At 44.9% G+C, this 25,642-nt stretch overlaps 1 long non-coding RNA gene across 1 annotated transcript; it reads right to left on the bottom strand.

Annotated features, from left to right (window-relative positions):
- Positions 1–654: 654 nt before the first annotated feature.
- Positions 655–2,683, bottom strand: LOC146833215 (uncharacterized). The gene is made up of 5 exons (XR_014960206.1): positions 2,575–2,683; positions 2,130–2,177; positions 1,966–2,037; positions 1,807–1,862; positions 655–1,707 (listed from the first exon to the last, which is right to left on the bottom strand). It is a non-coding gene; the product is annotated as an uncharacterized LOC146833215 (long non-coding RNA).
- Positions 2,684–25,642: the final 22,959 nt, after the last annotated feature.

Genomic DNA, 25,642 nt, shown 5'->3' on the forward strand with positions numbered 1-25,642 from the left:
ATCACGTACATTGCAGCCATTGTGGGTGTGTTTGTTGCATTGTGGGCTGGTTTTTGTACCTTGCACCAGTTTACCACCTGCAAGCAATTGGTGTTAATAGCGATTTCTTAATTAGCGAATTTCGTGAAATCGCAATTTGCGATTTTTTCATACATGTGTTTGCGATTTCTTAGCTAGCGATTTCTTGTTAGCGATATTCGCAACGCTAAGGAATCGCAAATTAGGTATTCGCTAGGAAATTCGCTGTTTTCTTGTTTCGCAGCCTAAGAAATCGCTAATTTAGCGATTTCTTATTTTTCAGTTTGGAAGTGTGTCATACATATGAAATAGCGAAAAATCAGTCGCAAACGCTGTTTTTTGCGAATCGCAGCGTTTGCGACTAATTTTTGCTTTCATACATATGCCCCCATATCATACAAACTCTCATTGGAACTTTTCCAATCATGTGACAATGAAAACTTAGTAAAAAAACTATTTTTTTGAAAACATATTGGTGAACTTTTCCATTGTAAAAGCAGAATTCAATTTATATACTTATATTGCACATACAAAGTCTCCACATATTGATCTTATCTGCAGCCCTTTCACATTCTCTTGATCTGCCTCTCTCAGAAAGTAAAAATATACGCAAATATAGAGAGCAAAGGCCTATTATTCCACACAATTAAAGTGTAAAGTGCAAACTATCGGTCCAAAATAGATCATCAACAATTAAATGATAAATAGGGGCTTGCTGACTTCATCAAGGGCAAGTGTCCATCCTCAAAAGTGCAATGTGCATTGATTCCAACAACCTTTCTGCCTCAATTTCTTTAGTTTTCAGCTAGTCCAAATTAATCCTCGCACTCGTAATCCTGCAACCTTAGCTGTAATATACTGTGTCCGGCTATGCAGTTTATCGCCGCTCTCCTTCTTCCCCTGCCACACGCCGCTCTTCTTACCATTCTCACTGAGGCCCTCCAACTCCCGGATCCCGGTTTCATGAGTGTATTTGGTCTTCTTGGCTGAGGGGGCACCTTCGCTGTATATATATATCCCTTTCGACAATGCTTAAGTTTAATACAGTAGCTAGTATAGGATATAGTGATATAGGATAAAGCTATAAACACCACCAAAACACCAATATTGTTACCTTTTTAGTCCATTACTTCTGGAGGTGACACATGGACCAACTCAATGTGACACCAAAATTCACTTAATTCTCTTTTTAATTTTTAAATTATTTGTGATTATTTTTTCATTCATATATCAGAAAAGTTTACACAATTTTCACATAGCAAATTAGCAAACCACACCCACCGTTTTACACAATTTACACTTAAAAATCTATTTCAAAACATCAAAATGTACATGACCAAAACACAACGTATAACGTAAAAAAATTCATGACATACTCTTTAACAAGGACAAAATACATACAGATACATTTGAACATAAACATAAAACAAGAAACACCTTTAGCACATTTTGAAAATTGGCTCACTGAGCTTCACATTTAAACCCAACAGTGCACTGTTCTAAATGAACCCACTGTACAACAAGCATCACAATGTATTCACTTGAATATTTTAGAATAAAATTATTATTTTCTATGCTTGAACGTAACCAGGGGTGACTCTCTTTTTGCTGCTCTTGTTTGGAAAAATGCGTGGTCGACGCGTTTCAAACCCAACTGTAAATTCACAGGGTTCTCATCAGGACCAATAGCTAGAAATAACAATATTTGAATTCATGTTACCAACTGTGCTACACCAGTAAAAAGCACACCTGCTGTACTAACACCGCCTCTATATAAAGCTTATTTACCTTTTTAAAGAGATCAGCCGATCTCATGTGTTCCACTCATGAACTCTTATCAGAAACTGATTTAAAGGAAAGAAGAAAAAAGAAATGAAAAGACTGTCAGTATTGTCTGTTTTTCTCCAAATGTGTGTTTGATGTTATTTAAATGCCGGGACTACTTACTTTTTGTGTCATGCGGAGACCACTTCTGAGGCCATTCTCACAGTGGTATCAAATTATCTTTGGAAAAAAGATCTTTGGAAAAAAGAGAAGCAATTGCTCTTTAAACATCTGCGCATCAACAAACGCATATTTACATTGGAAAAGGTTGTCGTGTAACCACATACCTTTCCGAGTTTCTTTTTGGCATGTAGCGCCATCTCAGCTCACGAAATCTATTTGCAAAATAATGATAGTGGAGCTGTGTTAGTTAAATGGTTATACCCACAGTCCTCAAGAGGCAAGGTTAATGCTAAAAAATATAATAACGAAAGATGGATACTAGCTCCGGGGCCACCGCTTTTGCCTACAAAACCAAATTGTAATTGCACCAGGCGCTCTACATAATTATAAATGCGGTAGTCTCTTCCGATGCGATCGGTTTAATCCATACATCGCTTTACATGCATGCTCGCCACCTCTTTTATTGGCGTAAACACTTTGGGAACCAAAGTTTCTAACTCAGGGCTCTATGCGCTTCTAAATGTGGTCCATTTGTTCCTAGCATATTAGCATATGCCAAACTTCTGTGCATATTCGCCATCTCTTTTCTCATGTGAGCCAAGTGCTTACCTTTCTATTGTATAACTCTGGAGAGGACGTCGTTCTTTCCAAATCTCATTCACGACCGGCCGGGTTTGGTTTCTTACGGCCTCGACAGCACCGAGTAGTTCACTTTTCTGATGACGTCACTGCCTCTTACCATGCATGCGAGGGCTCTTGGGAAATGTAGTTTCAATGCCCTTACTACCGTTCTTTATTGATCTCTGCATTGTGACAAGAACATCTATGCGTGTCAAAGAAATGTTTGTTCAAATTATCTTACAGAATGTATAGCGTCATCACTCCATATTGAATGAAGGGGTATAACAGGCATCCAATTTAAAAACGTTATAGTATATAGACATGGGCTAATTCATTGAGGCCATCTACTGCTGTGTCAAATATCACAATTAACAATGCTTCTCTTTGGACCAGTTTTCTTTCCAGGTCTCCTCCTCGTGGACCTTGTTCTATCTTAGATAAAACTGTCCACCTTAAATCTTTCTCTTCATGATATTGTTGATCCAGTGGTTAACCAACGGTGCGGACAGCACTTTTTTTTCGGATTCTAGATTTGTGCTGTGTTATCCTATGTCGAATTTCCTGATTTGTTTTGCCAACATAGAGTTTAGGACAACGACACAAGACTCCATATACTACATTTCTGATTTTACAATTTTTATACGTATCATGATTCCAATTCACATTTTTGTGTGAAAATACAGAGCCTTCAATTGTTTGGACACAACATACGCAGGTGCCACATTTGTGGTGACCTGTGATCGGTGGCAAACACAATTGTTCGCGTAGCGTCTGTTTTGGTGCCATTTTTGGAAGTGAAGCCCGGACACCTTGATTGCCAATACTGTTTTCCTTTTTGAGTGCAAATAAAGGCAGTTGATGAAAAGTGCTGTCTAACTTCTGAATAAGATGCCAATTTTGGCAAATCACTTTTAAAAAAAAAACTTGGTGTTGGGACAAAACGTGGTGAAACATACAGGACGGTCTATCGGTGTTTTCTCTTTCTTTTGTAATAGAGGTTCTCTGGGAGTCCACCAAGCTCTTTTCATTGCATTTTTTTGCAGTTTTTTAAGGTAGTCACGCTCTTTAAGTCTGTCCAACAGTTGATTGGCATGGAAAATATATTCAACTTTAAATGAACAGGGATGCCTAATCCTTAAAAACTGTCCATAAGGGAGATAGTCTCTGAAGCTTCGCGGGTGATGGCTAGTATAGTGGAGGGATTTATTCCTATCTGTTTGTTTTCTGTAAAGTGTTGTCACTAGATTGCCGTCAGATACATAAACTTCTACATCCAAGAATGTCGTCCTTTGGGGTGCATGATTGATGCTAAATTTAAATGTCTGCTGTCCTCTCGTTTAACCATCCGTGAAACTGAAGCAAGATTTCTTCGTTCCCAGTCCATATCATGAATATATCATCTATATAGCGGACCCAGTTCGAAATGTGTTGACAAAATGGATTGTTGTTATACACATATTTCTCTTCGAATTTCGCCATGTATAAAACTGCCAGCTCAGGAGCAAAAGGACAGCCCATAGCACAGCCTTTTATCTGGAAATAGAAATCTGTGTCAAATTTAAAATAGTTCTTACGAAGAGAAAAACTATCTAACTGCATTATGAATTCTGTTGGTACTCTGTTTGGTTTTGGTCTCATTTCCCAAAAAGATTCTATTGCTGAAAGTCCATCATCCTGAGGTATCTGTGTATATAAAGATACTATATCCAGTGTAACCAAAATTTGATGTCCAGGCACGAAATTCACTGTTTCAATCTTATTAATAAAATCTGTCGTATCTCGAATATATGATGGTATTTCTTCCATGAATGGCTTTAGAAAAAAGTCGACATACTTCGAGATTGGCTCCAACACCGACTCACATCCCGAGACTATTGGTTTCCCCGGGGGGGGGGGGGGGGGGGGGGTTAATTTTTTTGAACCTTCGGGAGGATGTACAACAGAGGAATTCTTAGATATTTTTTATTCAGAAAGTCAAATTCTTTCTGTCCCACAAACCCTTGCTCAAAACCGTTTTGAAGTATTAGGCTCAACTCTTTCTGTATGTCCAATGTGAGGTCCTTGTCAATATTACAATAACATTCTTTCACATCCAGTTGTCTTTTGACCTCTGCGACAAAATCTTGAGTGTTCCAAACAACAATAGATCCGCCTTAGTTGGCTTGTTTTATCACTATTGATGTGTCATTTTTTAGTGTTGAGATGGCCTCTTTTTGCGATTTAGAGATGTTATGTTTAACAAAATGTATTTTATTGTCTTTTTTGCGATGGCAGATAATACAATCTTTTCAAACATGTGAACTTCCTTTGGCTAGAGACCTGATCGGTTAATTGGAAATGTTTATGTCAGGTGTATTATGTCTAATCTGTTTATTTCACAAATGTGTGACAAAGGCAGTAGAAATGACTCATATACATATGTTGAAAACAGTAGGCCTTTAACGGTGGAATTTTATTACATTGTGTTAAATCCAGCAGGTACTAACTTTGTTATATGCAATCTGAGAAATTACAGTAGTAGGCAATGGATTTGATGTTTGTAACCCCCTCTAACAGGCCCTGGGGTTTGAAGATTTGCATCCGACAATACTTGTCAGGCCTTTTAGATAATCAATCAATCAATCATAGCATTTGTATAGCGTGCTACTCACCCGGAAGGGTCTCAAGGCGCTTGGGGGAAGGGGTCCGCTACTGCTCGAACAGCCAGGTCTTGAGTTGTCTCCTGAAGGCGAGGTGGTCCTGGGTCAGCCGGAGGTGGATGGGGAGAGAGTTCCATGTCTTGGCCGCCAGGTAGGAGAAGGATCTGCCTCCGGCGGTGGCTCTTTGGATGCGTGGTTCGGTTGCGAGGGCGAGGCTGGTAGACCGTAGCTGGCGGGTGGGCGTGTAGAAGGTCAGGCGGTCGTTGAGGTACTTGGGGCCCAGGTCGTGGAGAGACTTGTGTGCGTGGGTGAGGAGCCTGAACGTGATCCTCTTGTCAACGGGGAGCCAGTGCAGGTCCCTCAGGTGGCCGGAGATGTGGCTGCGTCGGGGGATGTCCAGAATGAGTCGGGCGGAGGCGTTCTGGATGCGTTGGAGTCTTTTCTGTAGCTTGGCTGTGGTTCCGGCGTAGAGGGTGTTTCCGTAGTCCAGTCGGCTGGTGACGAGGGCCTGGGTGACCGTCTTCCTGGTTTCGGTCGGGATCCATCGGAAGATCTTGCGAAGCATGCGAAGGGTGTGAAAGCATGATGAGGATACGGCGTTGACTTGTCTGGTCATCGAGAGGGAGGAGTCCAGGATGAAGCCCAGGTTGCGTGCGTGATCTGTTGGCTTGGGGGCGGTGCCCATGGCTGGGGGCCACCAGGAGTCGTTCCAGGCGGAGGGTGATGGTCCCAGGATGAGGACTTCCGAGTTCAGTTTCAGGCGGCTGTTCTTCATCCACTCGGCGACGTCTTTCATCCCTTCGTGTAGGCTGGTTCTGGCGGTGTCGGGGTCTCTGGTGAGGGAGAGGATCAGCTGGGTGTCGTCGGCGTAGGAGATGATGTTGAGGTTGTGTTGGCGTGCGATGGCGGCTAGACGTCTCATGTAGACGTTGAAGAGGGTGGGGCTGAGTGATGATCCTTGCGGGACTCCACAGATGACTTCGGTGGCCTCGGATCGAAACGGGGGGAGGCGGGCTCATTGTGTTCTTCCGGTGAGGAATGAGATGATCCACTTCAGTGCCTTCTCTTGGATGTCGGTGTTGTCGAGGCGTTGGACTAGGGTGCGGTGGCAGACAGTGTCGAATGCTGCGGAGAGGTCCAGGTGGATGAGTGCCGCTGTTTCCCTGTTGTCGAGCAGGGCTCGGATGTCGTCGGTGGCTGCGATGAGGGCGGTCTCGGTGCTGTGGTTGGCTCTGAAACCGGACTGCGAGGGGTCGAGGGATCCGTTCGTCTCGAGGAAGGCGGCAAGCTGTTTGTTGACGATCTTCTCAATGACTTTGGCGGGAAAAGGGAGGAGCGAGATGGGTCGGAAGTTTTTGAGGTCGGTGGGGTCCGCTGTTGGTTTCTTCAGTAGGGCGCTGAGCTCGGCATGCTTCCAGCTCTCCGGGAAGGTGGCGGTGTTGAAGGAGGTGTTGATGATGTCCCGGAGTAGGGGTGCGATGGTGGAGTCGGCCTTGTTGAAGACGTGGTGGGGGCAGGGGTCGGTTGGAGAGCCGGAGTGGATGGTGTTCATTGTGCGGGCTGTGTCTTCGGTGGTCACCATGGTCCAGGTGCGGAGGGTGGCGGTGGGGTTCGTTGGTTCGGTGGTTGGGTGCATGGATGGTGCACCGAAACTGTTGTGGATGTCGGCAATCTTGCGGTGGAAGAACGAGGGAGTCGCAGAGATCTTGTGAAGGGGTGATGTCGTTGTTGCCGGTGCTGGGGTTGGAGAACTCCTTGACGATGCTGAAGAGTTCCTTGCTGTCGTGGGCGTTGTTGTCCAGTCGCTCCTTCAGTGATTTCTTCCTGGTGGTGCGGATGAGATGGTGGTGCTTGCGGGTGGCGTGTTTGAGGGCGGTCATGTTGCCAGTGGTCCGGTCGTGGAGCCAGGCTTTCTCGAGGGTGCGACAGGTCTTCTTGGAGTCCTTGAGTTCGTCGGTGAACCAGGGGGCTTTCTTGCTTCTGGGTCTGCTGGGAGGGTTCTTCAATGGTGCGAGGTCATCGGCGCACGCGGTCAGCCACTGCGTGAAGTTGCGGGCTGCTTCGTTGGCGTCTGATGTGCTGGCAGGTGGGTTCTGGCTGAGGGAGGTGGTGAGCTGGTCGGCGGTGATCTTGCTCCAGCTCCTGTGAGGAGCCTGTTGCAGGTGGTGGTGGGTTGTGGTTTTTCTGAATCTGAAGTGGACGCAGCTGTGGTCGGTCCAGTGGAGTTCGGTGGAGTGGCTGAAGCTGATGAGCTTGCTGGATGAGAAGACGGGATCAAGCGTGTGGCCGGCGTAGTGGGTGGGGGTGTTGACCAGTTGCTTGAGGCCGAGGTTGGTGAGGTTGTCCAGCATGGTGGCGGTGTTGCGGTCCTTGTTGTTCTCCAGGTGGAAGTTGAGGTCCCCTAGGAGGATGTAGTCGGCGGAGGGGAGGGCGTGTGGGCTGATGAAGTCCGTGATGTCTTATATTCGTATATTGTTTTGCATATTGTAATTTTATAAATATTTGCAAATACATACTATTTATCAATGTGTGTATCTAAGTAATCATTAGATCCGGCCTTACAGCTGTAGCTGTCTGGCAGGCTCTTATCATAAAATAAAACATAAAAATACATTTTTGGGTCAGCCCTCATCAGCTACTGCTCTGTTTGAGTGCCATTTACATTCTGTTTCTGCCCACAACAGCATTTAGCATTGAGCCATGGATCAGCCCACATAAGCCTTTGGCTTTGTTGCCCTCAGAAAAATGGTGTAAGAAATAGGGTTATGGATTGGTGGGGTAAACCCTTCTCAAGCAACAACCACAAACCTAGCCAGCGTGAACCACAAAAAATCATAAAATTGACCTGGGCTTAATCCTCTGGTAGCTTGGCAAAAAGGCAGTCAAGCTTAACTTAGAGTCACTAGGTTAAGTATTTATGCGTTACACAAACAGTAATAAAATTAACACACAATGCAAAAAAAATCTCAAACCAAAGAAAAAGAACATTTTAATGAATTCAATGAGACCGACATGATGAAAATCCAATCAGTTGAGAAGGAGGTATTGAATTTCAATGTTTTAGGTAATTATAGCGCCTAGAAAGACAAAGCACCACTCGCGATCATCTGGTCATGCTAGAAAAGTCATAAGTTCAGGCTGTTCGTGATGAAGCACAGGCCAGATGCAGGAGGTTAGTCCCCCTGAAAAAATTATCTTCTCAAAGTCCGGCGCGAAGAGTCCAGTTTGTGGTGGAGGAGGCCGGGAGGACCAGAGAGATTGTCACAGATGGTAGCCACTGTAGCACAAAGAGCAGGCTGGATGGCACAATCTATCATCACTGTAGCAGGAATAGAGAGACCAGCATCGCAGATAGTCTTTGCTGGAGCTTCACACTGGTGATCACCACGTGCTATCACTGCTGTAGCACGAAGTGCAGATTTCGTGTTGCCTGTCATTGCTGGCCTTCACTGTAGCCCGAAGAGTCGGATTCACTGGAGCTTCGAATTGGCGATCGCTGCGGACAGCAAGATCTCGGTGTGAATAAGCCTGTTCGCAGTCATAAAAAGCACAACATTGAAGTATTTCATCTTTTCTAGAATGGAAGAGCTCCACTGAACTCCCAACACAGGAAGCCTCGCCCCGCCTGGACACAGCAAGGATTGACAGATTGATAGCTCTTTCTCAATTCTCTGGGTGGTGGTGCGTGGCCATGCTTAATTGATGAAGCGATTTGTCTGGTCAATTTTGATTAAAAATGGGACTCCTCCCCACTAATTAGTTATGCAACTCCCAGCAGTTAAAAAACTATTTAGAAAGCTATTAGTTATCCTGTTTTCTTGAACACTGCAGCTCCATTGATGCCAGCCAATGGTTCAGGGCCTGGGGAGACACGTCTTGGGACCAGGAACTCACTTCAACAGAGACCAGCAGATCGAGCTGCAGGTCCAATTGCAGCAGTTGCAGGGAGGCCTCTGGCGTTTGTTGTGTCCCTGTATCTCAAAACAGGAGGTCTAACAACTGACCCTTGGAGTCATTCAGGTTAGCCTGGGATGAAGGGATCAGGTCCATCCTTCTCTCTCAGAGAGCAGGAGTGGCCTCAAGCATCATGGCAGTCGTCTAGAGAACAATGCAGGCCTTAAACAGCAGGGCAGTCCTTTGGGGAATGAGACAAGCCCCAAGCAGCAGGACAGTCCTCTGGTAACAGCAAAGCAGTCCTCTGAGGAACAAGGCAGACCTCAAGAACCAGGGTAGTTGCTTTGGAACAAGGCAGGCCTCAAGCAGCAGGGCAGTCTTCTCGAGAACAAGGCAGGCCTTACACAGCAGGACAGTCGTTTGGGTAATGAGGCAAGCATCAAGCAGCAGGACATTCCTCTGATAGCAGCAGGGCAGTCCTCTGAGGAACCGGGCAGGCATCAAGCACCAGGGTAGTCCTCTTGAGAAGAAGGCAGGCCTCAAGTAGCAGGACAGTCCTCAAGCGAACAAGGCAGTCCTTATACTATAATAACCATAGGTCCAGGAGTATACTAAAGAGTCACTCAGGAGGTCCAATATTTATACCTGGTGCCAGCCTTTGAGTGTGGGGGGATACCCTGTCCTACCCCCACATCTGGTTTTGGAAAGTTATTTCCTTTCCCTCTCAAGACTCTAAAAAGTCTGGGGTGACAAAAGATTGGTGTCAGGCTCCTTTGTGGATCTTGGAGGCAATCCCTCTGAAGTGCAAGTGGGGCAGGGCACAGCTCCGCCCGCAGCTAGCCTAGCAGGAAGGCCCTCTTCCAGCTACACCCAGGTCCTGCCTGGGACCAATACGCATTCTTAATGGGGGGCGGGGCATTCAGAGGCCAGGGCAGCTGGAAACTATTAGAAGACATCAGGAAGTTTTGTGCAGGGAAGAATAAACTTTTTAAAAGTGATGTTTTCAAAACCGTAATCTAAGATCCGACTTTCACCATTAAAGAGGATTTTAAAGTACATTGAATTTGAGCCTAACAGCATATCTCTCTCTGCTCCTCATTCAACGTTAGCACTTATCAAATGTAATAAGATAACACAATGTTAGTCAATGGGAAAGAAAGGCCTTACAGTAAAGTCCTAAACGCCAACAAAAGCGGGCTAAAAGATGGAAGGGAAAATTTTGGGGTGACCATGCAGAGAGGGTCAGGTCTAACAAAAGGGATTTTCCCAATCACATGTGCACATCTGCCTAACACTGAGAGTACCTCAGCAGCAGGCCTTAGATGCCAGTCACTTTAATTTCCAATGTTCTCCTTTTCTAGGTCTACGTTTTGTCTCCTTAATTTTATATTTTGTTTGTTTTTTTAATTTTTATTTTGGCATGCCTAGCAGCTCTCTAGACAGTGCTATCACATACCTGCAAACTCACACAGTGCCACAGTGTGACACACGATATCGGCTTCCATCACTCGGTCTCCTGTGAGGAGCCGATATCACACTGTGGCAGAGAAAACGAGCTGAAAACCACTGTAAATCGTGGTTTTAGAGCTCGATTTCGAGAGGCTTTGAACTGTTGACATCCATTATGGGGTGTGAAAACAGCTCAGGACATCAGCATCAGCCTCAGCAAGTTTTTTTTTGGGGGGGGGGCATTGGGGGGGTGAGGTTCAAAAGTGCCTCATAGGTACTTCTCGGCACAAGGCACCACCCCTTCAAGGCCCGCCCCCCTCCTCACACTGTGACATTGTTCTTTAAGTTGGCAGATATGCTACCATATCCCTTGTTTACAGGTCATTTCCTTTGCAGTACACCTGTGCCATGTAGCCACTCTTTCTAAACCAAGTAGCCATTTCGAAGTATACTGTCCTTAGTGTATCACTGTTTTACCAATGCAGGGTGAACTCCACATTTAGAAGTAATATGTCAGCCATTTTGGATTGGAACAGAAATTACTGTCAGAACAGCAATCCAAAAGGGGCCCTCATTCCTGTGTTCACTAGTTTACAAATGCTTATTTGCAAGTACATGCCTTTCACGTCTATGTAACAGCATTTTTATTTTTTCTACGTTTATTATTTTACTTTTCGTTGCATATGTTTGTTGATTTTGTGTTGGCGTGCATTATTGTGGATGTGTGAGTGGATGAATGTAAGAATGAGTCAGTAGGTGGCTAAATGAATGTAAGAGTGCAAGTACGAGGGATAGAATGTATGCAGGATATGGTATTATTGGGAACAGTAGAATTATATTATTCTGCAGCTGCAGTATTTTCTGCATAATGATATATTTGCTACACTTGCTACATAAACCATCATCAGCTGTATAACCTGCTCGCTTGATTGAAAAAATGTGTTTCTCGCTCAGCCAGAACCTAAGTTAATGAGTATCTAAACCCATTTGTTACTGAAGAGGCCCTTTCAGTTTAAGACACACCTCTTGGCGGGGCATATTTACAAGGCCCTTGTGCTACGTTTGCGTCATTTTAACATGGGAAAAGTGACACAAAAGTGGCGCAGGGAGCGTGTAAATCTGCCCCGGCATTGTAAATCAATGCGTGTTTTCAATAAAAATAGTCCAATAACATTAAACTCTGACTGGCCAGTAGGTGTCGCTGCTGCATTTCTGTCCCCCTCAACACATTACTAATGAGACAGAGCGGACAAGGTGGTGACGCGTATCACATCACGCACTTGCAAGAGCGTTGCCATTCACCAGAGATGATAGGTGGTATTAATATCCTGCTAATCAACGAGTACACATTATCGCCCTGAAAGATAATTGCTGCTTTTGCAATACTATGACGTGCATCATTTTTGCAAAATAGTTTGCAATTTCATGTCACGAAAACAATAGTGCTCGTTACTGTCGAAAGTTTAACTGCGGGTGAATGTCAGTCCGCCAAAGTAGTCCAGCACTGTTTCACCATTCAGTTTGTGTATAATTAACGAAGGCAGCTCTTGGAAAACCGTGACTGCCCGATCCAGGAAGGGCGGAGCATTTCTAAAGAGCTGGCTACAGATTTAGGCCACACACAATAAAGATTTGCCAGGCTAACTGTTACAAGGGTTGAGCCTCATTTAAAAAAAAACGCATGTAATTACCTGCAATAAACATTAAACCAGGATAACAAACGACAAACAATAATCATGTCCAATTGCGACCGAGATTATCATTCCACAGGATGAAAACACACCACAACCCAGCACAAAAAGTGACACTAGCAAAACCTTTCATCAGAGGTACTAAACTATTAATAAAACAACAACAGCTATTCTTAGAAGGAACACTACACTTGGAACACACAGTGCTAGCATTACTTAACATGCCCCCCCCCCAACATGATACGGATGGTGCCAGCATGGCTGTACTTTGAGAATGACCCGGAGTGGAAAACAAAATAAATCCTAGCAAAATGTTCAAAGCAGCCCCACAACGCGTCTTCTCGTGACTGGGCAAGCCTGTCTTTATGTAAGTCTGCAGGAGATCCCCTCCCTTTACCACATTTTTTCAAAGAATGGTTCCAAATGTGCAAATGAAAGCACAGTTTTTCACATGTATTAGCCAAGCTCTTTCAAACCGGCATCAGCCCTGTTAGCCCTGACCCAGCTCCTTAATTTCAGTCTATTACGAACATGCCAGCGTGACCATGGTGCCAGCACTTTTTAGGTCGAGCCTAGCGGCAGTGCGATTGAACTGCTCGCACTGCGAGGCATGCAGAATTCGAGTATGCCGTGGAAGCCTAGCCTTCTCTCCGCCCACATTTTTGATTGGCCGGTGTCATTGTCCTAGGTAAATGCTGGCTTCCAATTGATAATGAGACGTGTTAGTCCCTCCTTGTTACCGCCCTGTCGCCATTTGTTAGCTACCATGAGGACTGGATCTTTTACTTGTAGCGTTACACGGTCTCTTTCATAAGTCGGTAAGCACTAGTTTTTTTGATTTGCAGCGCGGTCCGCTTTCACTTTAGCGGCCGCACTGGTTTATTTAATTTGCAGCGCGGGCCGAAAGGGAGCGTTTCTACTCACTAATCTAACAAGCATTTGCAATGCAATAGGTATCGCATTTACGCAAGTTTAAGCTATTGACATTGCAAATCACAATGCCTTTTATTTTTGTTTTCGTTTTTAAAACATAAATAAAAGGCATTTTCATTTCCAATGCCAATAGCTTAAACTTGCGTAAATGCGAGACTTATTGCATTGCAAATGCTTGTTTCCTCTGGAAACACAAGTAGAATGAGTGCTTACATTCATCTAATCCCCATGTTTGGAACTGTCAATGGTCAAACAGAAGAACAAAACTACTGCCTGCCCTTGTAACTACAGTTCTCCAGTATTGGACCTTTCATAGACTCAGATGATTCGATTATTCCCGTCATCCTCTGGGAACACAAGCACTCATTTAACATTAAACCTTGTGCAGCCTATTCACAACAATGGGGCATATTAACAAGCCAGGCGATAAAATTATCGCCGCTTTAGCGGCAGAAAACTGTCGCTAAAGCGGCGATAATGGGCTTGATAATATGCTCTATGGAATTCCAATTGAAGCCCATGTTAAATGTGAAGGACATCTAACATGGGCTTCAATTGGAATTCCATAGAGCATATTATCAAGCCCATTATCGCCGTTTTAGCGGCAGTTTTCTGCCGCTAAAGCGGCGATAATTTTATCGCCTGTCTTGATAATATGCCCCATTGTTTGTTAGGACCCAAAAAGGTGGGCAATAAGGTCGAAAGATTTGACTCCACTATCCCAAGACCTCTCCTGCTCAGATGTTCTCAAGTAGCTTCGTGATAGGAAGTAAGAGCCTCAGAAGAGGGAGGATGGGGGAACTCAACGGAATCCATAGGATGGCATTGCTAGGTAACAGTAGCCACGGGCAGTTTATTCTCTTCTAGCATTGGATCTGTTATAGATTACCATGTTAGAATAATGGTTCAAAAACAGTACAGGCAATTCAAAAGAGAATGTCAGGAATTGGGCTCATTATAACGAAGCAGACTGCCCAGCAGTGTCAACTCCTACCTCTTCCAGGCACATTGATTCGAGGGGGGCGTTTTACTCGCATTGCTTGTTTACAAATCTCCACTAAACAGATTCCAGTCAACAAATCCGCCATGGCTGCCATGCTGCTGGCCGAGTCGCCTCGCGCCATGCCCCGACTTGGCTTGCCAGCCTTTGAGAGCCTTAAAGCAATGCATGTCGTGATACCTGTTGCAAGAAGACCCCGTGCAAACAACACCTGTACTTTATTGGATTTGTCAAAGAAAAACACAGCTGATCCCACTGCCTGAAGTTCTTAGCTCTGCCCATGTGAGGGCGCCCTGGCGACACTGATCATGTTCACAGGGCTATGGGCACGAGAAGGCAGTGAATGAAGCCTTTAGCTATTCAGCAGTAAGGATGTCGCGTAAAGAGGAGTGGTTGTGGTGTAGGTGATCATTGTTCAGAATATTATATTATTTGTATTATTAATATAATTATATATTACATTATTCGTACGACTTGTAGTGCTACTTGGACTGCCGTGTCCCGTAGGTCTATTTGACAGAACTGCCTGACCCACTTCAGGGCTACTGCCATGATGATGCACGATTCTGTGTTTTGCAGGAGCCAGAAAACATGAGAATCTGGTTAAATTGTAAGTAAAGGTCTAAATAGCTGGAACCAGTTTATTGAAAATCTCTCCACTTGCGCCATTGGTCTCCGCCATTTTGCTTGTGATGAATCTGCATTTGGCCTTCTGCCAAGTGGCACAGTGACGTAACTGCAGCCCTCTACATCAATTAAAGACAGCTGCAGCTGCCTGTTATGTGCATCTTCCACTTGAGGACACTCAAGTTCATTCTGCTATGAGCCTCCGCCAAGCTGTTGCTGAACCCAGAGAATTTCTCTACTGGGAGAAAGACATGTTTTATTGCCAGGAACTATAAACATTTTGGCTCTTCTGGCAGTATTTGGCACACTGCTTTGCCTTACTTTCTTACTCAGAAAAATGTAGTCACTTAGGGGTCTATTAGTTTGGCGGGCGGATCGCCACCGCCCAAACGGCGATGGCGATCCGCCCGCCATACTACACTGCCCGCATGCCAATTACCCCGCCATATCAGTATGGTGGGGGGTACCGTGGCGGACAGGAAGACCCTCCGCCGCTTTTCCGTCCGGTCGATGAGTCGACCGGGCGGAAAAGGGTTTAATATGGTGGCGGTGTCTGCTAGACACTGGCATCCATATTAGTATGCAGGCGGAGAGCAGCCAATGCCGCCACGGAAAGGCATGCGGAGTTCACAATTGGGGGCCCGTTGCGGACCCCCAGGAAGTTGGGGGGTGCACATAGGGGGTACCTATGGTACCCCCCTGCATTTGCATGCACAATGCGGCAGGCACTGCGCGGTGCCTGCCACTTTGTGCATGCAAATGCACGACATGCATTTGTACCATTGCGGCGGGTGCTGCTGAAAGCACCGCCTGCAGCAATGTTAAAAATGCGTGATGCACCCGCCAGTGTGGCAGGCGCATCCTAATCTCCCCCACGGGACTGCCGCACATATGGCGGATGGTTCCGTTTTCGATCAGGATGGTGGGCGGACAAAGTCCGCCCGCCATCCTAATGAGTCCCCAAGTGTGCGCATGTTTGGACCTGAGCTTTGAAAGCCAGTCTCACAGTGCTGTAATAAAGATTCTTGTAGAAACCAGTGACCACTCGACGATGTAGCTCTCAACCTGTCATGAAGGAACTGCTACCCTTTGAAGATGGATGCTTATTATGACCGTAAGGTCTCCATCAAAACTATCTTCTAGTTTTTGTTGCTGCTTGGGGTCAAACTACCCTTGAATGGCTTTAATGACATCATTTTGGTATGAATAATATGTGCACATAAAATAGCCTTAAAAAATATCGAGATCACAAATATTGCCATCCTATAAGTAAAACACACATATTGAACACACAAATATAGCCATAAAAAACATCTACAATATCTAAACATTAAAAGCAAACATAAATATCTAACACCATCAAAACACAAGCAACATTACCAGAACCATGAACACAAAAATGACGTGAACCAATGCATTGCTTCACTCATTTAAAGTATTAAATCAGTTCAGAAAACTTTATTTTAGTCTAAGCGACCATAAAAGTATACTCACAGTAAACAAAGCATTACAATTCACAACAATTTAAAACGGTCTTCTTTGCAAAAATATATATTTACATCACCTCAGCAGTTCGAGTTAAAAAAAGAAAAAAGAGGATCTGCACCAACACATAACTAAGTCCAGTAGACTTGTTAAATTACACAAGCAAGGTGTGTGCAGAACAAGAGGCAATGGGCTAGAAAGACAGACTCCTAATAAAACCCATCAATAATGACAATAGGAATGCTGTTAATGAAGGGCCACGTGTGATAATGGAGTCCTGGCTCCTTAGGACCCCCGGATGATCTGCGGGTGGCAAGCCTGAAAAGACTGCCTGGCAACGAAAGTCAGTCCCCTTCAAAATAGGTTGCATTGGGTTATTACCCATTTTTACTGGCCCAGTGCCCCCCAGCGTCTCTAATTTGCATATATGATCAACTAGAGGGCCAACCTCTTCTTTTACGATGACTTTAAATTGGGCCAATAAATCTCTGACCACATTCTGCACCCAGAATGGATAACCCAAGTCAGTTTGGTTGTTAACACTGCAATCTCTTGCTGTATTAGAAGTAACCACACTGGTTGTGAGCCCTCCTTTAGCTTTCTTGCTCTTTGGTGCCCCCCCCACTAGTTTGTTTACGTTTCCCAGTCTTACGTAAAATATGAGTGACACCCCCCTTGCAAGTTTCTATTTCAGGAGCGAGTTCTTGTCTAGGGGATGGCTGGTGCAGATCTATTCGGGGTAATGAAGGTGGGGTAGGGCTTTTGGAGGTGGATTGGTCTGTCAACGGAGGGCAAAGATCTGGGGTTAGGGACAGGCGCCTTTCGGTAAGTTCAATTTCTGAAGTTACCACCCCTAGTGCCCTCTGTAAAATTCTGTCAATAGAGGTCAGGGGTAGCATGGAAGAAATGGTTATTTGTTTGCGAGACTGTTTTGAAGCACAAGTATGATTCCCCATTGTAAAGTTAGGGCAGACCTAAAAGTGTCCCTCTCAGTAGGACCCACAACACTCATGCTTAAGCCCAGTTCAACACGAATCTACTTGACAATACAGGCATACAGTTGTTAAATGACTATAAATAATTAGTTAAAACTATATATATATATATATCTATATATATATATATATATATATTATCTACTGGCGGTCGCCAGTAGATAGTTATAGTTAGGACCGTGTTTCCTTAGGAAATCTGCAACATTCTATTTGGAATAACTTTGGCGCCGGTTGACGAATCCTCGCGAAATTTTCAAAATAGGTGGGGCGCTCCGCTCCGCTCCGCTCCGCTCCTACCCTGAAAGTCTCGGGGGGATTCGTCTAACGAGGGCTGAGAAAAAAGGGGGGTCCCAAAACACGTTTTCCCCATGCAATTTTCCATAGGGACCTTTAGTCCAAGGTACAGCCCGAACGGCTGAACAGAATTACTTGAAATTTGGCAGAGAGGTAGTCCTCAGCTCAGGGAAGTGCCTTTTGCAGGTCTGGTGTCAATCTGTTTAGTAGTTCCTGAGAAAATAAAAAGTAAAATCATATATATATATGTGGGCGGAGCCTAACCACACATCTCATCCTGAGATCTGATTGGCTGTCAGCACTTCATCCAAGAAGTGTTGGCAGCCATCTTGGGACCAATATACATGATAGCACCTCATTAAAAAGCATTGCAGTTAATAGAAGGTTTTAAGACTTTAGTTACATTATAAATCATTTGTTGATGGTACCATACTCATTTTAGGAATTGTGGTATGTTCTAAGGTGATTTCACCATGTGAAAAAGCCTTCTGCTGGGATATCATGATTGAGAGAAAAATATTTTCTCATGCTTTTCCCACAGAGGTTTGGAAGGTGATCTCTAAGCTAAACTGAGAGCTTATTTTCTGTAAATTCACATTATCTTTCTCAGTCATGTGAGAATGAAGTCTGACATTCTCTGTAAAACATGTACATCCAACAAGGGCAGAGATTGTCAGTTGATTCCTTTGTGTTCTACTGCAGCTTCCCAGAGTGTTCCAAAGAACAACTAGAGCGCTAACAGTCCTACTTATGATAAACGTATGGCACACCTGAAGCCATCTTGCTTGGATTAAAGTGGTAACTCTTAAAACATTTAATTTAAAAAGGAACAAAATGAGGGGGTTCATTTTTCCACAACAAGTATGATTAGTGCTGCAGAAAGAAAAACTAGGGCACATTTTGACTTCTGAAATCCTCTTTTATTTCATTAAAAAATTCTGACATGCAGACTGAAACATGCACTTTCAATACCAGCAGCAGTTTTCCCTGGTGAGCAGTAGCTTTACTACAGTGATCTAATGAGCAAAAAGAGTGCTAACATTCTGAATTTATGGCAAATGTGTGACACATCTGAATGCCTTCTTGATGGAATCAAAGTAAAAAACTGAAAGTATTTCCTACTGAGGAGACTGCAGTAAATGAGGAAATTAGGAAACTTCATAACAAATAAGTCTCCCAAGATGGCCACCAGAGGCAAAAGAGCCCAAATGTAGCCCAAATATCACCCAGATTTAGCCCAAGTATAGCCCAATGACAGAATGTCCCAGAGTGTTCTTAAAAACAACTAGAGCGCTTACTGTCTTCATTATGACAAAAGTATGGAACACCTGAAGCCATCTTGATTGGAATAAACTGGTAACACTTAAAACATTTAATTTAAAAAGGAACACAATGAGGGGGTTCATTTTGCCATAGAAATTATGATTAATGCTGAAGAAAGAAAATGAGGGCACATTTTGAGTGACTTCTCAAATCCTCTTCTATTTCATAAAAAAAATTCTGACATGCAGACTGAAACATGCACTTTTAATACCAGGAGCAGACTTCCATGGTGAACAGTAGTTTTACTACAGTGATCTAATGAGCAACTAGAGTGCTAACTTTCAGAATTTATGGCAAATGTGTGACATATCTTAATACCTTCATGATGGAAACTGAAAGCATTTCCTACTGAGGAGACTGCAGTACATGAGGAAATTAGGAAACTTCATAAGAAATAAATCTCCCAAGATGGCCACCGGAGACAAAGGAGCCCAAATGTAGCCCAAAATCACCCAGATGTAGCCCAAATATAGCCCAGTGACAGAAGTGTGCAAAACACTTATTATTTTGTGTTTTTGCAGTGTTATATAGTGCAGACTTGTCAGGTATTGGAGTGCTTTACATGAGCATTCGTTACATCACACAAGAACAAATTTTGGTTGTAGACATGGGGAGACTAAGTGATTTGACCAGAATCACAGAATGTTGAGCTGAAGCAGAAACTCCAACCTGGTTCCCCAGTTGCAAAGTCTGCAGTTCTGGAAGTAACACCACATCCTCTCCCCTAAGTGCAACATTTAATCAAGTGGTCCACTGGATAAAAAAACATAAAGATAACACATAATTTAAAAGTGCTTTGTCGCTATTTGAAAACTCAGAAAATATGTCCTTATTTTAGTCTTTTAGAGCACTAACCATAATTTTGATGCCAATAAGACCCTCTCATATATGTAATTTCTAAAGGAAATGCTCTAGGTATTACAGTTTTGATTACATCAAGATGACGTCAGGCGTTCCACACTTTTGTAATAAATATAGAATGTTAGCAATCTAGTTGTTCATTAGGATACTGTTGAGAGGCAGAGGCCAGGGGCACGGACTCTAAAATTGAAGGCAGGTAGGAGGGTGCAAAGGCAACAATTTAACCACACTGAGCAGGCAGGAAGGGCCGTGGCAGCACAACAGACTATGGAGGGCAGTGGAAAGGGGGGCAGGGGCAACAAACCAACAATACAGGACTTGCAAGAGAGGCTGTGGCAATGTAATGGACCATTGTGGGCAGAAGGAAGAGGCATACATGCCAACAGACCCGATTCAGCCAGGAAACGTCCAATGTTTTTAAGCTCAAATGGGCTTTATTTGATCTGTCTCCTGTCTACAATCTCATCTTTTTCAATGTAACTCAAAGGGGAAAATCAATACCCCAGTTTTTTTTCAAAATCTCCCTCTTACCAAGTTCAAAATGTTCGCAAGTATGGTACATTGGATCATGGAAGGAAATGGGGTAGGGACATGGACTTGGATAACAGAGGACAGGAGGGACATGGAGAGGTGCACCAAACTGACCATGCAGGGCAGGCATCAGGGTTTGCAGCAGCACAATACACCACACAGGGCATGCGGGAAGGAAGTGCAGCACAACAATCCATAGAAAGCAAGAGGGAGGGGACAGGACCATGCACATGGACAACAGAGAACAGAGGGGCAAGAGGCAATGGTAGCTAGCTGACCATAATGGACAGACAGGAGAGAAAGCTGCAGCATAACAGACCATAAAAGGCAGGAGGGACGGATCAGGGGCATTACAATGGAACAGACAAGCCAGGAGGGAGGGAGTAGGGGTCTGCACATGTAAACAGAGGGCTGGGGGCAAGGGGGCAGGGCAGGAGCAGCAAGATAGCCATGGAGGTCAGGCAGGATGGGCACTAGAAGCAAGACACACCATGAAGAGCAACAGTGAGACTGTGATGGCATACACACAGACCATGGAGGGAAGGTGGTAGGGGGTCAGGGGCAGCTAACTGACCACACAGGGAAGGTGGGAGGGGCCATGGCAGCACAGAAGACCATGCATGGCAAGTGGGAGGGTTAGTGGCAGCACAATGGCTATGATGGGCAAGAAGGAGGGTGCAGGGGCATGCACAAAGGACGATGGAGGATAGAAGGGAGGGTCAGGACCTGTGCACAGACAAGAAAGTTCAGGGGAAGGGGCCTCAGAACAGACCGCACGGGGCAGGCAGGAGGAGCAGTTGCAGCACAACAGACCAGGGAGGGCAGAAGGGTGTGGCAGTACAATGGACCATGTAGGACAGGAGGAAGAGGATAGGGGCATGGCATGTGGACAGGCAGGGTGGAGGTGGCAGGGACAGGTTACAGTCATCTGACAATGCTAGGCAGGTGGGAGGGGAGTGGCAGCTCAACAGAACACTCAGAGTAGATAGGAGTGGCAGGTCCATGGAACATGGTGGGCAAAAAGGATGGAGCAGGGGCATGCACAAAGACATCGGAGGGCAGGGGGAAGGAGAATAGGAGCAGCAAGCTAAGCACACATTTTAAGCAGGAGGTCAATGATGGGGCATAGAATTGGGCAATGGAGGGCAGGAGGAGGGGACTGGTACATCATACTAAATTGAGGGCAGTGGCAGCACATCAGACCATGCATGGCAGGTGGGAGGAGGCTAGTCCATGGATTCACACAACAGAGGATAGGGAGGAGGGGAATGGGGCAGCAAGCTAACTGTTCAGAGAAGGCGGGTATTAGGAACTTTATTGTTTTTAAAACGTGTGTCTGTGCGAACTACTTAAAATATGAACAAGTATGCAGCATAATCTCACTTTTATTCAGGAAGAAGAGGACGTTTGTGACTGTGACTCCGGGCTCACTTGGCAGAAACACCCCCTGACCCTCCACCCCCTATCGCAAAATGTAATGCCCGTGAAAGGGTAGGTGAACACAGTGTTATATAGAACATAGTCCTGAGAGCACGATTGAAAATGAAAACTAGATATAGTGTATGGTATAAACTATGCACCAAAAAGTGTGATATAAGATGAACCGGGCGTGAAATATAATATGCAATACATTGTGCGCAATGACAGATTCATTAGAGAGCGCGAGATAGCACAGGCACTAGCGCGTGCTATGCGATGTGCGCCTTGGAGTGTAATATGCACAGGGCAGTGTTGTGTAACCTAACTAATCTCTAAAGTTGTAATATAAAATATGTGCTGGGGAGTGTAACGTTGCATATGCACTGTGACAAAGATATGGATCCCAGATTGTAATATGTATGGCATAGCACTGTGCGTTATAACATAGGCATCGAGGAAGGCACGTTAGATGGGGCAATATAACCCGTGCGAAGACAAGTGTGGCATGACATATTCACGGGGTGGTGTTACAGTGCACATGGGCTAGAGAGTGTCATAGCATATGCACTAGCTGGTTGAATACAACACAGAGGTGTGTGGCACTCGGCAGGCAATGGTGGGTGTAACACAGCATTGGGCTCTGCCAGGAGTGCGCTGTGACTCTCAAGTGATGTTCGTCCCCTTTCCAGAGAGTAAAATAAAAAGTATTACACATCCGGCAGTGGATGTGTGTTTTATTAACCGTGAGGGGGGTTTCTTACATAGTTTTGGTCGAATTTTTGTCGAATCCCCTTTGAATGGCTTGGTGGGCATGTGTATTAAATGTGCCCGTCAATAGCTACCCTGTTTGTATAAATAAACGACAAGGGTGTCTACCGGGATTAGGCACGGTAGGGCATCAGACATGTCAGAGCTTCACTAGTGGTGTAAATACATTCCACGTGGATTCATTGTATGCATAGTCGCCTTTTAATGAATATCACTCAAATCGTCATGGTGCTAGGTACGTACGGTTTGTCCAGCATATCCTAGGTGTGTCTATAAATATATATTTTTTAAAAATAATAAAAAACAGTGGCCGGCCCTGGAGATTGGAGTCAAAAAAATATAATTAGGAGACAGGCCCTGGGGGATGGGGTCATCAGGGCCAATAAATTAGAATAAGAAGGGGAACCACACAGCCCCCCCTCTTAAAAAAATTAAAATAAATAAAAGACTGGCATCTTGCCGGAGGCCACGCCCCCTCCTTGCAGCACTCTGCAAACGCGCCCTCTGGCGAGTTGTAAGTTGGGGAATTAATTCCTCTTCAATACTGAGGATCCCTGAGGGCCAACTAGCCCAACAGGCATCTCTAGTATGCGCCAGGGAGCTGCGCTGCAGACAGGTGTTCTGAGGCCAAGCCCCTTTTTACACCTCTCTGCAATGCAGCTCTGTGGCGCTTACTAGAGGTACCTAGTGGTCTAGTTTGACCCTAGGGACCCTTAGGATTCAAGGGGACTTAATCTCTCAACTTATAACAGCCACAGGGCGCGTTTACACAGTGGTGAAGGGAGGGGACGGGGCCTGAGGTGACGTGTGCAAACAGGCACTATGGCACGTTTTAAATTGGGGATATAATTTCCCTTCAATACTGAGGGCCCCTGGGGGCTAACTAGCCCACCAAGTGCTTCCAGTAAGTGCCACTGAGCTGCATTGCAGAGAGGTGGTCCAGGCTGTGCCACTTTTTACACCTCTCTGCAACGCAGCTCTGTGGCACTTACAGGAGATAAGGAACAAAATGAGGGGGTTCATTTTGCCATAGAAATTATGATCAGTGCTGCAGAAAGAAAAATTAGGGCACATTTTGACTTCTCAAATCCTCTTCTATTTCATAAAAAAATTCTGACATGCAGACTGAAACATGCACTTTGAATACCAGCAGCAGACTTCCCTGGTGAGCAGTAGCTTTACTACAGTGATCTAATGAGCAACTAGAGTGCTAACATTCAGAATTTATGGCAAATGTGTGACACATCTGAATGCCTTCTTGATGGGACCAAAGTAAAAAACCTGAAAGTATTTCCTACTGAGGAGACTGCAGTAAATGAGGAAATTAGGAAACTTCATAACAAATAAATCTCCCAAGATGGCCACCAGAGACAAAAGAGCCCAAATGTAGCCCAAATATCACCCAGATGTAGCCCAAGTATAGCCCAATGACAGAATGTCCCAGAGTGTTCTAACGAACAACTAGAGCGCTAACAGTCTTACTTATGACAAAAGTATGGCGCACCTGAAGCCATCTTGATTGGAATAAACTGGTAACACTTAACACTTCATAACAAATAAATCTTCCAAGATGGCCACCAGAGACAAAAGAGCCCAAATGCAGCACAAATATCACCCAGATGTAGCCCACATGTAGCCCAATGACAGAAGTGTGCAAAACACTTATTTTTTGTGTATTTGCAGTTTTATATAGTGCAGACTTGTCAGGTATTGGAGTGCTTTACATGAGCAATGGTTACATCACACAAGATCAAATTTATTTTGGTTGTAGATATGGGGAGATCAAGTGATTTGACCAGAATCACAGAATGTTGAGCTGAAGCAGAAACTCCAACCTGGTTCCCCAGTTGCAAAGTCTGCAGCTCTGGAAGTAACACCACATCCTCTCCCCAAGGTGCAACATTGAATCAAGTGGTCAACTGGATAAAAAAACATAAAGATTACAAATAATTTAAAAGTTCTTTGTCGCTATTTGAAAACTCAGAAAATAAGTCCTCATTTTAGTTTTTTAGAGCACTAACCATAATTTTGATGCTAATAAGACCCTCTCATATATGTAATTTCTAAAGGAAATACTCCCAGGTATTACAGTTTTGATTACATCAAGATGACGTCTGGCGTTCCACACTTTTGTAATAAATATAGAATGTTAGCAATCTAGTTGTTCATTGGGATACTGTTGAGAGGCAGAGGCCAGGGGCACGGACTCTGAAAATTGAAGGCAGGTAGGAGAGTGCAGAGGCAACAATTTTACCAAACTGGGCAGGCAGGAAGGGCAGTGGCGGCACGACAGACTATGGAGGGCAGTGGAAAGGGGGGCAGGGGCAACAAACCAACAATGCAGGACTGACAAGAGAGGCTGTGGCAATATAATAGACCATTGTGGGCAGAAGGAAGAGGAAGTGGTAGTACAACCATACATGCCAACAGACCTGTTTCAGCCAGGAAACGTCCAATGTTTTTCAAAATCTCCCTCTTACCAAGTTCAAAATGTTCGCAAGTATGGTACATTGGATAATGGTAGGCAGGAGGAGTTGGGGTAGGGACATGGAATCGGATAACAGAGGACAGGAGGGACATGGAGAGGTGCACCAAACTGACCCTACAGGGCAGGCATCAGGGTTTGCAGCAGCACAGTACACCACACAGCGCATGCGGGACGGGAGTGCAGCACAACAATCCATAGAAAGCAATAGGGAGGGGACAGGACCATGCACATGGACAACAGAGAACAGAGGGGAAAGAGGCAATGGTAGCTAGCTGACCATAATGGACAGACAGGAGAGAAAGCTGCAGCATAACAAACCATAAATGGCGGAGGGACGGGTCAGGGGCATTACAATGGAACAGACAAGCCAGGAGGGAGGGAATAGGGGTCTGCACATGGAAACAGAGGGCTGGGGGCAAAGGGGCAGGGCAGGAGCAACAAGATGACCATGGAGGTCAGGCAGTATGGGCACTAGAAACAAGACACACCATGGAGAGCAACAATGAGACTATGATGGCATACACACAGACCATGGAGGGAAGGTGGGAGTGGGTCAGGGGCAGCTAGCTGACCACACAGGGAAGGTGGGAGGGGCCATGGCAGCACAGAAGACCATGCATGGCAAGCGGGAGGGTTAGTGGCAGCACAATGGCTATGAT

This window comes from Triturus cristatus, chromosome 4_2 (genome assembly GCF_964204655.1).
Source record: "Triturus cristatus chromosome 4_2, aTriCri1.1, whole genome shotgun sequence".
NCBI classification, from domain to species: domain Eukaryota; kingdom Metazoa; phylum Chordata; class Amphibia; order Caudata; family Salamandridae; genus Triturus; species Triturus cristatus.